We start from the raw sequence: 14,106 nt of genomic DNA, 5'->3' as shown, positions 1-14,106 counted from the left end.
CCCATCTGCTTGCTTGCGTCGGGCGGTGCTTCTTCCTCTGCATTTGGACTCTGCTCCTTATCAATACTTACGTCCTCTCTCTCCGCCGTTGAGCTGCTCTCTGGTATGTAAGTTGTGTTCCTAACAACTCCCCCCTCGTTAAAGCCTTCCTTGTCCTCAAGGAAAAGATCCGGAAAACACTGTTGTAAAGGGTCAGCTGGCTCCCAAGTCGCTGATTCAGAACCATCTGACCATCGAACCATAACATGCTGAGTTGGTTCCCCTTTATGCCACAATACTTTGGAATCCACAATAGCCACAGGCCTGACTACTGGACGATCGCCGATGAAGTTCTCCGGTAATTGGACTCCCTCCAACGGTTCATCCCCTGCAACAAATTCCTTCAACAAACTTACATGAAACACACTATGAATACGGCTCCCTTCCGGTAGACGTAGTCGATAAGCAACCTGGCCCACCCGCTCTAGTACTTCAAATGGACCATAAAATCTCTTACTCAATTTTGCGGATAGCGGCTTCGCGGCGACAGAGTGTTGACGATATGGCTGTAATTTCAGCCACACAAGATCACCCACCTCAAACTTAACATTCCGTCGGTGACGATTGGCCGTCGCTGTCATCCTCTGGCGAGCACGTTCCAGATTGCGCCGAAGTTCAATCAAAAGCTCCCCACGTTGGCGAATCATGTCTGCAACCTTCGGCGGCGTCTTTGAGGATGGAAGCGCTACCACCAATGATGGTGGTTCTCGGCCATACAGATCTCGATATGGCGACGTACCAAGCGCTGCGTGATGGTGACAATTGAGTGCCAATTCAGCCCATGGTAAGAAATTCGCCCACTTCGACGGCTTATCTGCTGTGAAAGCTCGTAGGTACTGCTTCAACCCTCTATTTCGCACCTCCGTCATGGTAAGCAGTAGTGAGTTAAGCTTAGTGCCACTCAACCTCATAATCTCTTCCCACATGGCGTTCAAAAACATCGTGTCTCGATCAGAAACCAGCGTTTTGGGAAACCCATGATGCCGCACAACAGTATTAACAAATAATTGAGCAATACGCATCGCATCAAATCGTGTAGGCAACGGTGCGAAGTGAGCATACTTTGACAAACGATCAACGACCACCATTATGGTCGTATATCCCCGGGATTGTGGCAATACGGTAACAAAGTCCGTAGATACATCCTCCCACACCTGCGAAGGAACCGGAAGAGGCTGCAGTAAACCTGCAGGCTTTTGTGTTGAATATTTAGTTGTTTGACAAACCACACACTCATCCACAAAGAGTTTCACATCCTTGCGCATCTTAGGCCAAAAAAATGCTGCTGCCAAAAGACGGAATGTACGCTCATGTCCCGGGTGTCCAGCCGCAGGGGAGCAGTGATGCTCGATGAGCAATGGTCGCTTCGCCTCTGAATTTTCACTTAACAACACACGGCGATCCCAATAAAGCAAACCATCCACCCACGAAAGCCGTGGTGGTGCTTCGCCCTGTTTAATCTGGCGTGTGAGGTCCACCAGATCGGGTAGCGATGACGTTTCATTCCGAATGAGGTCCAGCACTTGCGGCAATGGGCGAGCCACAGTCACAAAAATTGAAGCTTCTTCCTGTGTTACTCGGTCATATACCTCAGCGCTGTGTGGGCTGGAGATAACGCCCGTAGGATCCTCCCCCTCTCTTCGCGATAACGCATCCGCCGCTCTATTTGAGGCACCCCGTTTATACTCGATCTTGAACTTTGATAGGCTAGTTTTCGTCACTCGGATTAGATCACTTTTCGCACTTATTAGTTGAATATTTGCATGATAATATGCTATTTTGGCAGGGAATTGAGCTTATGGATCAGAGGCATTGTAGAAAGGCATTTGTAGTGGAGTGATGCAAAAAGGAGGCAAAAAGTGCAAGAATTTGAAGAAAAAAAGAAAAAGGGCAAACTGCCTAAGCTGTCAGCTTGGCCAAGCTAGACCCGACGGGAAAATGCATGGTGCCACTTGAGCACAATTACAAGACTGCTTCCTTTTGCAACACGTGTCCACCTCCGTCTAAGGCATGAGAAAGTGGAAATATCTTTTGTTAAATGAGAGAGATGTAAAAAAATACTTAACTAAGTTTGGGACCAACTACCAAGACATTCCATCTATCATCTTTAGTTTTAATTTAGCTAACTCTCTCTCTAGAAAATACTCTCTTTCATTTTCAGAACAGGAATCATCTTTTGCTCACCATGGGGTGAAGTTGTAGTTTGTTTGTAGTGTTTGAATGCTCTAGCTCTTTTGTAGCACTTGGTTTGGTTGTACTCTTGCTAGCATCTAAACTCCATAGTTAAGAGTGTTGGCCTTATTTGCTGCATATTGAAGTAGTATTTATTGCTCTAAGTTCTTGTGTATTTATTGTTCTTGTTGTTTAGTTGTGTTTGTTAGCTAGTTGCTTAGTGCATTTAATTTTCGTTTTCATTGTTATAATTTAGTTATTAGCTTGAGTTTATATTACTTCTAAGTCTTATTTTCAGTTTGTGTTCAAGTATTTTGAAGGAAAAGAAAGCACCAAAAAATATTTTAAGTTTAGTTCTTGTTTGAATGTTTAGGCTTTAGCTTGTTATTTAGCTCTAGTGTTTGTTGCTTTCTTATTAGTTAAAACACCTTTTGAAACTTTTAAATCAGTTTCTCTTAGCTCATTTCCTCAATTGTGTTCGAATTTTGTGGAAGAAAATGGAAGGAAAAAACGTTTGTGCAAGATTGCCGGTTGATTTCGTGATTTCCGCCGTTTAGTTGGGTCCGATTTGTATGTTTTTGCATGGTTCATGTTGGTCTCGTTTTTTCAGCATTTCTTTCACCATGTTTAAGTGTTGTTAAGCTTCTTTATCTTCTTCATTGAGCCTTTAATTTTCAGCTTTTAATTTGATGTTTTCTATGCATGTTTTGGTTGGTTTAATTGATGATTTTGTGTTTCCAAGGTTTAATTAATTGTGTGGCAGCTATTTCTTTTCCTTCTTCATTTCTTGCGTGTGACAGGAATGGAATTAGGGAATTAGGATCACCTTTTAGAAGTCAAGTTCTTTAACCATTAGTTGGAGTGTTTTGTCCATTGGGTTTGCACATTGGATAATAGGGATTAGGGGACACAAAGTACAACACCTTTTCCCATCTCTCTCTCTCTCTCTTGTCACTAATTAGGATCTGATTTAATACACTCTTTCACCACTTCACACGCCACTTTAGCCTCCATTTCAGTTTTAGCTTTTAGACCATCTTTTAGGGGTCATATTCCTAGTTTTTATAGCATTTTCTAGCTTCCCTTTAGGAGTTCCTTTAGTTTTATTCTTCCTTACTTTTAACTTAGTTCCTTTTGTTTCTGAACTTAGTAACACTCATGGATTCCAATTTGTCCCTTTGCTGCTCTGTTTTATTTTCGTAGAGTTCTAATTTTCGTCATTGTCTGAGTTGACCAGTTTGTTACCTTGGCCAGTCTGCATTCCAGTTTATTTGCTTAATCTTAAGTTCGTTGTTTCTTTCCTTTTACTTTATTTTCTAGTTCCCACTTTGTTCGTAAGTATGGTTTAATTTCCGTAGTTAAAATTTTCTTTCCCTCCTAAATTAAAGCGTGGCTGCATCGCCAAACTCTTAAGTGTTGAATTACATAACGGATACGACCGTTCCTCATGGGATCGACATCCGACTTACCACATACTAATTAATAGTATTATGGGAAGTGGGAACGTATAAGTATTGTTGAATAGGAAGAACACGCGCCTACGACACGCGTGCAAAATCCCTTCCTTTCAAATGGCGCCGTTGCCGGGGAACGGTGTTGTTGTCTTGTTATGTTTTTCTACACTTATTGTATATAGTTTTTGACTTGTTTTTTTTTTGTTGTTTTTTTTTATTTTTTTTATTTTTAGTTTATGAGCAGGTCCTCTTCCCCAAGGCTGCTGTTCGATATTGAGATCGAGAAGACGACGAAGAGGCTGCGCAAGGAAGAACGTTTGAGAAAACAAGCTGAAACTGAGTTCTCTAGCCTGGGCAGTTCATCGACTTACCCAGTTCAGCAGACTGTCCAGTTTGTGGAGTCAGAGGGTTTGGAAGATACCGACGCAGAAACCGAGTTGGGCACAGACACTGAGAGTGCTACACCATTATGGAGATGATAGATCCAGATCCAAGGATATGTGACCTTACTAGTCATGTAGCCGATGATCCAAACAGCCCGATCAAGTTGCCCGATGGAACTCCAAACATTGAGATTAAGATTCCATTGCTCAATGTGTTGCCGAAGTTTTACGGGAAAGCCGGGGAGGACCCCTACAACTTCTTGAGTGAGTTCACTCGCTTATGTAGCATTCAAAAGAGGCCGCAAGGAGTTTCAGAGGATATATTTCGATTATTTGCCCTCCCCTTCACATTATCAGGAGAGGCGAATGCTTGGTTTGGAGGATTACCACCTGATTCTATCACCTCATGGGCCGACATGAAGAAGACATTCTTGGAACACTTCTTCCCTTCCACAAAGACCAATTCCATCAAGATGGAAATCACAAGTGTACGACAAGAATATGATGAATCATTGAGTGCATATTGGAGCCGTTTCAAGAGATTGGTTGAGTCTTGCCCCAATCACAAGTTCTCAGAAGGAGATTTGCTGCAATACTTCTACCAAGGAATGACCTTTGAGAACAAGCATCTTGTGAATTCATCAAGTGGAGGGGGTTTCACGATGCAAAGAGTTAGTGAGGCGAGGAATCTCATTCAACGTCTTGTGGATGTGACACGAGAATATGAGGATCCACAAATGAGAACAATAAGAAGAGGAGCATTTGTGAGTGCTAACACTGCTGACCTTGAGGTCAAGCTTGATGCCAAGATAGGAAAGTTGGAGAAGCTTCTCACAATGGTAGTGGAAAAGGTTGGGCAAGCACCAAAGCCCGAGATTGTTTGTGGAGTGTGTGGAAAAGGGGATCATACCACACCCTATTGCCGAGTCGAGGAAGGGCAGCCTATGGCCCAAGTGAATGCCGCGGGGGATTGGCAACATCGAGGCCAAAAGAGAGATCCATATGCACCTACATATAATCCCGGATGACGTGAGCATCCCAATTTTAAATGGACTGACCCGAACCAACAAAATCAAGGGCCACCACCACAAGCACATTACCAAGCTCCACAAGGACCAAATCAAGGAGGAAATCATGCTTATAGGCCGCCCCATCAAAGAGGACCTCCACCTGGTTTTCAGCAGCAAAACCAAGGCCAAAATCAACCGAATCATGCTCCAAAGCCACCTAAATCCTTGGAAGAAATGATGGGAGACTTGACCTCGTCCCAACAATTCATGCAAAACAACTTGCAAGCCAACAATGATGTGGTTCACAAGCTACAAGATGCACAACGGGAGCAAAAGATTAGTCTTGATCATCTTGCACGCCAAATGACACAATTGGCGACTTCCATCAATGAGATACGTGGGAATGGTGGAGGAATTCCGGCTCAAGTGCAACCACCAAGGAAGGAGACCCTCTATCAGATTACCCTTAGGTCCGGGAAAGAGTTGAAAGCTTCATTCAACAATAACTCAAACAACGGACCAGGGGAAACATTGGAACAGGAGGCCGGGGCCAGGTTGCCCAACACTGCACACTGCCCAAGTCAGGAAACTGCCCAGTTTGAACAGGTAGAGGATAGCGATGAAGAGATCGAAGTAAACATCATCATTCAACCTGATGGGCCTACACCCATACCTTTGAGACCAGAGGATGATTTTAGTGGTGTAGAGAAAGAGGTGCTCCAACCTCCTTTTCCGGGGCGATTTGCACAAAAGGCAAGGAAGGAGGACCCGATGGATTTCATGGCTATTTTAAGCAAGTTGGAGGTCAGCATACCATTCATGGAGGCATTGAAACTTCCCTCGGTCAGCAAATTCATCAAGGACTGCATTTCCGGGAAATCAAAGGCGGATGGGAAGATCGTGGTAGGTGAGAAAGTGTCCGCCGTCATCCAAAATCATCTTCCATCAAAATGCAAGGACCCGGGTATGTTTTCACTTCCGATTACTATTGGTGATGTTCATATCCCACATGCAATGTGTGACCTTGGTGCTTCTATAAATGTTATGCCTTTGTCTATTTATAATCGCTTGGTTGGAGTTGAAATGTCCGAGACAAAGATTGTGATTCAACTAGCCGATAGGTCTTGCATTTGTCCCGAGGGTGTGCTTGAAAATGTTATTGTGAAAGTGCATGAATTTCAATATCCCACTGACTTTTATGTGATTAGAATGAATGATATGATGTCTAGGGAATCTAATGGTGTGTTGTTAGGAAGACCATTTTTGCGAACTGCTAAGAGCATGATCAATGTGTTTGAGGGTACTATTTGTTTGGACTATCATGGTGAAAAATATACATTTGGTATTGATGATGCTATGAAGAGACCCTTGGATGTTGAGAATGCAAATTCTCTTGATATTATTGACCCGATGGTCCAAGATTACCTTGAGGCCGAGTTTTTGCAGGATAGGTACCCTATATCTACCATTGAAGAGCAAGCCGAGTTGGAGGAAAACGGTATGAGTGAGTTATTTAGCTCACAAGGATTGACTGATGAGGAGATAGAGGCAACCATCATGAAGTGGTGCAACAAATTGGAGCATGCAAAGTCTGCCAGCAACTTACCCAGTCCAGACGAACTGCCAGTCAGAGCAACCTGCCTAGTCTGAGGGCAGAGGAGGAATTGGTGCCATCGGAAGTTAGACCACCGAAATTGGAATTGAAGTCGCTGCCTGCCAACCTCAAGTATGTATACCTGGGGGAAAATGATACTCTTCCCGTTATAATCAACAGTGGATTGGAGAAGGGCTAAGAACAGAGGTTGATCAAGTTGTTGAAGGGGCACAAGAAAGCAATTGGGTGGACATTGGCTGATATCACGAGTATTAGTCCCGATGTTTGTATGCACTACATCAATTTGGAGGAAAATGCCAAGCCACACCGTGACCCGCAAAGAAATTTGAACCCGAATATGAGGGAAGTTGTATTGAAGGAAGTTCTCAAGCTATTGTCAATAGGGATCATTTATCCTATTCCCGATAGCAAGTGGGTCAGCCCCATCCACATGGTGCCGAAGAAGTCCGGAATTCAAGTTGTGGAGAATGCAAATAATGAGTTGGTCCCCACAAGGTTGGTGACGGGGTGGCGCATGTGTATTGACTATCGGAGATTAAATGAAGCCACACGAAAGGATCATTTCCCACTTCCTTTCATCGACCAAATGCTCGAGAGATTGACCGGCAAAAAGTACTTTTCCTTCCTTGATGGGTACAGCGGCTATTTCCAAATATTTGTCAACCCCGATGATCAAGAGAAGACGACCTTCACTTGTCCCTTTGGCACTTATGCATATCGGCGCATGCCATTCGGATTATGCAATGCACCCGGAACCTTTCAAAGGTGCATGATGAGCATATTCTCCGACCTTATTGAGGAGTGCATTGAGATTTTTATGGATGACTTCACCGTATATGGGGACTCCTTTGAGAAATGTTTGAGCAACCTCGACTTGTACTTGCACGATGTGAAAAGAAGAGCCTTGTGTTGAATTTTGAAAAGTGCCATTTCATGGTAGAAGAGGGGATAGTTCTCGGCCATGTTGTATCTGGAAGAGGAATTGAAGTCGACAAAGCGAAGGTGGATGTCATTGCCCAACTACCTTATCCCACAAATCAAAAGCAGATACGCGGCTTCCTTGGTCATGCCGGATTTTATAGGAGATTTATTAAGGATTTTGCTAAGATAGCTCGACCATTGACACGCCTCCTACAAAATGATGTGGAATTCGAGTTTGATGATGAATGTAAGTGGGCATTTCAAGCTTTAAAAGACAAGTTAGTCTCGACACCCGTGATTAGAGGCCCGGATTGGAGCATCCCTTTTGAGATCATGTGTGATGCAAGTGATCAAGCCGTTGGTGCCGTGCTCGGCCAACGTGTAGGGAAGGAAAGTCACGTGATATACTATGCTTCAAAAACCTTGAATCAAGCTCAAGGTAATTATGATACCACCGAGAAAGAGCTCTTGGCAGTGGTCTATGCGTTTGAGAAATTTAGACCATACCTCCTTGGGTCAAAGATCATTGTATACACCGATCACGCCGCTCTCAAATATCTTTTGTCAAAAAAGGAAGCCAAACCGCGGTTGATTCGATGGGTGTTACTACTTCAAGAGTTTGATTGGGAGGTAAGAGAGAAAAAAGGGGCTGAAAACAAAGTGGCTGATCATTTGAGTCGAATAGTGAAAGATGGAATTCATGATCCGGTCGACGATGCATTTACGGAGGAACACCTGTACACTGCCCAGTTCGTTAAACTGGGCAGTCTGGATGCTGGGAAAACCAGCAGAGAACAAAGAGCCTTGGTTCGGTGACATCGTGAATTATCTTACCACTGGAGATCTGCCTTCTTCACTGATCATCACCAAAGCTCAAAGAATGAAGATCCGTAGCGAAAGCAAATACTATTTTTGGGATGATCCATACCTTTGGCGAGTGGGAGCCGACCAAGTGATTCGACGGTGCATCCCCGAGCTCGATCAAGAAGATATCCTACTGCATTGTCATTCATTAGCATGCGGGGGACACTTTGGACCAAAGAGGACAGCGAGGAAGGTGTTGGATAGTGGATTCTTTTGGCCGATGCTCCATCGTGATGCTTATGAATTTTGCAAAAGATGCCCTCGTTGCCAATTTATGGGAGGACTTTCGGTTAGAGATGAGATGCCCCAAAACCCCATTATTGTTTGTGAGATTTTTGATGTGTGGGGGATGGATTTCAGGGGCCTTTTCCGAGCTCATTCGGGAATTCATATATCTTGGTGGCCGTCGATTACGTCTCCAAGTGGGTTGAAGCAAAGGCTACAAGGACTAATGACTCACGAGAGGTAGCTTCTTTCCTCAAGTCTACCATTTTTAGCCGTTATGGGGTACCAAAGGCCGTCATAAGCGATCAAGGTACACATTTTTGCAATCGCACAATTGATGCTTTGATGAAGAAATATGGTGTGCATCATCGCTTATCCACCCCGTATCATCCACAATCCAACGGGCAAGCCGAGATCTCCAATCGGGAGATCAAGCATGTGTTAGAGAGGACGGTGAATCCTTCAAGGAAGGATTGGAGTGCGAGACTAGATGATGCACTATGGGCTTACCGCACGGCATACAAGACGCCAATTGGGATGTCGCCGTATCGCCTCATTTTTGGCAAAATGTGTCACCTTCCCGTTGAGATTGAGCATCGCGCTTATTGGGCCATTCAAAAGATGAGTATGGAACCGGGAAAGTGTGAGGAGGAGAGGAAGCTCCAACTCCAAGAGCTTGAGGAATTTCGCCTTGAAGCATATGATGCCGCGATGTGGTACAAAGAAAAGACCAAGCTATGGCATGACAAAAATTTGAGGGGAAAGTCGTTTGGAGTTGGGCAAAAAGTTCTCCTATTCCAATCAAAGCTCAAAATCATGCCGGGAAAATTAAAATCCAAGTGGACCGGTCCTTACATCATCCGAGCAATTCATCCAAATGGAGCCATCGAAATTCAGGGAGTTGACTCTAATTCTCTACCCTTTGTTGTGAATGTTCATAGATTAAAAATCTTTTTGGAGCCTTCGGAAGCATATACGGTGGAAGAAATTCCATTGTATATGCCTCGGATTTCGAATTAGGGTGATAAAACTTTTCATGTAAATATTTGTTTTTACTTTTTTTTAAAGTTTTTTGTTGAAAAAAAAAACAAAAAACTAAAGAAAAATTTTTATTATGAAAAGAAAAAAAAAATTGATTATCTTCGCTGTTGAAATATTTGTAGTAGGCTTATGTGTGAGTTTTTTTTTTTACGTGCTGTACTAATATAAATGTTAGGGGCTGTGCTCAAATTTAAGTTAGGAAAAGTGGGCCCATTTGAATCACTTTGAAAGAAAAAGAGACGGCCCATTTGTTTTGTGTGATTTAAAGTGTCTCTTCAAATTCCCGCCACGACACTGACCGTCGTTCACCATGCCGCCCCGGCGATTCAAGAGGACGCCGGAGGAAGCAGCTGCTCGTAGAACAGATGCACCACCGCCGGACAGCCCGTCTCCCTCTGATGAACCGGCGAAGAAGGCACCCATGAAACCTCTGGTGAAGCCCAACCTCAAACCCAAATTGCCGGAGGAAGCACCCATCACGCGGCGCACCGCCACAGCAAGGAGGGCTGAGACCACCACTGCCACTCAGGCAAAAGCCACGGTTGAGATTCCGGCAGAATCTATCCTTCAAGAGCCGGGAGAAGATGACGCTGTGATGAAGGTGATTAATGAGTATAAACTTGATGCTGCACCACCGCCACCTTCGGAATCGACTACTATTTCCATAGATGAAATCCTCATCAAAGCCGCTGCACTCTTGGCGGCTGATTTGCGAAAGATTAAGGCGCGGACCAAATCCACATCCAAAGCTGCAGAAATGCCGAAAGGAAGAGCCCAAGCCAAGAGTTCCAAACAACCTGCCAGCCTCGACATGAATAGAGTGCCAGAGGACGGGCAGACTGCAAGTGAGCCCGAAGAAGAAGAAAATCAATCGCAGCCATCACCCAATGAAATTGCTGGAGCACAGGAGAAGCAACACGAGGGTGGGGATCCTTCCTTGGAGGAAATGGATGGTTTTCTGGGGGACGAGACTGTCGAAAGAGAGCAGAAACGAAAAGGAAAGCAGCCTGCCAAACCAAAAAGGAAGAAGGCTGCCCAAAGGACAGGACTAAAGCCCCGACCACGCGGACCAGTGATACGCACCCCCCCGGACAGTGACATTGAAGGGAGTTCATCCGCTGATAGCTCATCCAGCTCTGAGGAGGAGGAGCACCTTCGGCCTCCTGAAATTGCACCCCCGACCTGCCAGATCGCTTTGACAAGTTCTTCGTGGAGTTCAACATGGAAAATGCGGGATCTCTCACTGACTTTGATGATCCCAAGCTGGCGGACAACTACGACAAGCGGGATAAAACCCTCAAATTCTACAAATCTGGCCGTACGGTAGATTTCGAAACCCTTGATGAATTACAGGTGCATGATGAATTTGTTGAGTATATGGAAATGGGAGGGTTTACTTGGTTATTATTTTTGGAGTCACACAACTTACCAAGCGCACTTGTGGATGAGTTTTTCACCACTTATCGGTTTGAGGTGACCACTGATTTGTTCACACCTAGCGTGCACTTTAGGCTTTTTAACATTCACTATAACATGAGTCTTCACGAGTGGAGTGTGCGTTTAGGTTTGTATTCTATGAGAGAAATTATAAATGGTGAAGCTACTGGGCTAGAGTGTGGGCTACCTGGGAAAGACATTGAGGTTGACCTAAATGAGGCGTGGGTGAAGATCACAGGAAGGAAAGGGACTTACCACTATGCACGCGCCTTTGGGCAAGACATCCTAGACCCCGTCCTACGTTTGTGTCAAACATTCCTAGTCACAAACCTCATAGGAATGTCTACCGCATATTCTCGGATTCCGGCACCTACACTTTATTTCATTTGGTGTATAGTGAGAGGTGTGCGTGTGCATCTAGGCTTTTGGGTAGCTTATCAAATCAATGCAGTCAGCCGGCGTCCCTCTCGGCACTTCACTTTGTGTCATTTCCTTGAAAAATTCATTCATGATAATTTTGATTTTGGTGATTCCCCATCCCCCATGGCAGCCAATCCCCAAGTTCCTCTACCAAAGAAATTCAATTTGGAGTTTTTAAGGGATGCGGGTTTGATTCACATCCTTGGGGATGGCCCTCGGTTCTACACTATGGGCGAATCCCCCAATATGATGATTTCTCGTAGATGTGTAGGAGGTGGACAGGTTCGATCATCTAAGGACAACAAAGCAGCCGACAAACGGCTCAAGAAGCTGGAGAATAAATTGACAGTTGTACAAATTGCCCATGAGGAAGTTACAAGAGAGCTACGGGAGACCCGGGCCGCTCAAGCTCAAGGCCAAAAGGATCTCAAGGCTGACCTTGAGAGACTCATGCTAATTGTGGGGCAACTAGCTCAGCTTCAACCGCAACCAGCTCCTGCACTATCTGCTGTTCCAGAACCAGCCCCGGGAAAAGCATCAGCTCCACCACCACCTGCCGCTGCCGCTTCTGCTCATACCCCCCGCAAGAGGCGGGGGAGGTGATTTCTATCCAACTCTCTCTTCCATTTGTGTATATATGTGTTCTGTGTGACGTATGTGTTTACTTTGATGTTTTTGTAATTGTGGCCTTGTCGGCCTTGTTTGTATATATTGTAGCCTTGTCGGCCTTGATGCATGTGTTGTGGCCTTGCCGGCGTTTGTAACTATTTCGTGATGTTAGCGGGGTTCTTTCCTAACACTTCAATCAAACTTTCTTGAGGGCAAGCAAGGTCTAAGTATGAGGAGGGGGTCATTTTGTTATTAGTGGTGTTGTTTTTCGTCGTGTAGTTTGTGAAAATCAGTTTGTTAAGAAAGTGTCAGTTTTTCTTTAAAAAAAAAATTGTTTTTAGTCAAGCTTTGATGCATAAGCTTTGCAAAATATCTTCCCTTAAAACGAGCTTGAATGCAGTTGTTTTGCAAAGTTCTCTTTCCAAATAATGGGTTGTTGGATGACGTTTGTATGACGGAAAAGTAGAGCACCACTCATTTGTTTAACCTCAGTATTTAGGGCAGGTAATTCGGTCGGTTCGGTTAGAACCGAACCGACAACCCGGTTAACCGAGCACAAAAGTAACCGAGATTGAAGCACCGAAACCGAAACCGAATTGGCCTCGGTTCGGTTCGGTTCCTAACCGAATAGGGTCGGTTCGGTTCCGGTTAACCGAACCGGAACCGAATTATTAAAAAAATATATATATGCAGTTCATAGGTATCAATCTGCATACGAAAAATTCCCATCCTAGCCACCACCATTTGCGCTGCATTGAGTTTTTGGTATTTAAATTTGTAGAAAAAATTATGTAGGTGCTTTGTATTAGAAATTTAAAAAATAAAAACAACCTATTTAGAATATACTTAATAAAAATAAATATTAAATGTGTAATTCGGTTCTAATCGGTTCCAATCGGTTCTAACCGATTGGAACCGAACCGAACCGATAACCGAAAGACACCTTTCTTTTGGAACCGAACCGAACCGATAACCGAATTTTTCGGTTATCGGTTAACCGAGAAATGTGATAAACGGTTCGGTCATCGGTTAACCGACTAACCGATGACCGAAGTACCTGCCCTATCAGTATTTGTTTCTAAAAGTATAATAATTTCTACTATCTTTTTGTGAGTGTTATTGAGTGTGTGTGACTTGCACAATCTTGGATATCGCTTGGTCATTTTGGCAAACGTTAGAGGGCATTAGGATAAGCCACTTGAGCCTTAATTTTGTTGATAATCCTACCTAATGAGCTATCCCTAGTGATCCATTTTGAAGCCTAGGCCTTGTTCATTCATAGCCAAGAATATGTATTGCCCAAGCCACATGAATGCCTACATCCACACCCCAACTATGCATATTACACACTTGCTTAGTCAAGCCGAACGTGGTGAATCTTATCCCGTTTGAAGATGAAGAATGGTGTTGCCTTGAGAACCTTTTGAGAAAAAGATCAAGAAAATGTCAGAAAAACAAATAGAAAAAGAAGATCAGAAAAGAGGAGAAGAACAAGAAAAGAAAAGGAAAAGAAAAAAAAAAGTATGAGACAAAAAAAAAGGGGGGGGGCAGATGAAAAGAAGAAGAAACCTTGAGTCAAGAACAAGACAAAAGGAAAGAAAAAAATGGGAAAAGAAAGAGAAAACGAAAACATAAGAAGATGAAGAAGAAGTACGGGACAGAAAAGAAAGGAGCACAAAAAGCAAGAAGAAAAAGTTGATGTGCGACAAAGCTATATTTGAAGATCATAAGTTCATCATGCTTTGGTTTGATTTTTTTAAGTGTGTACACACTTCAAATGCATGGTTTCACTCTCTAAATCAAGCTTAGGACCCCTAGGATCCATCTGATGCAATTCAAAAGGTCCGTAAGCCCCGCTACAACCCTCTCAAAGCCCCTTTCGAGCTATTTTGACTAAGTGATATCTTTTTGAGTTC

At 43.9% G+C, this 14,106-nt stretch overlaps 1 pseudogene; it reads left to right on the top strand.

Annotated features, from left to right (window-relative positions):
• The first annotated feature begins 4,140 nt into the window (after nucleotides 1–4,140).
• On the top strand, nucleotides 4,141–6,708 carry LOC148933648 (uncharacterized; annotated as a pseudogene).
• The last annotated feature ends 7,398 nt before the right edge of the window (nucleotides 6,709–14,106 follow it).

This window comes from Salvia hispanica, chromosome 1, assembly GCF_029641045.1.
Source record: "Salvia hispanica isolate PSC_SH4W2 chromosome 1, Shi_PSC_v1, whole genome shotgun sequence".
Lineage (NCBI taxonomy): Eukaryota > Viridiplantae > Streptophyta > Magnoliopsida > Lamiales > Lamiaceae > Salvia > Salvia hispanica.
This window is presented reverse-complemented; position numbering and strand designations above follow the sequence as displayed.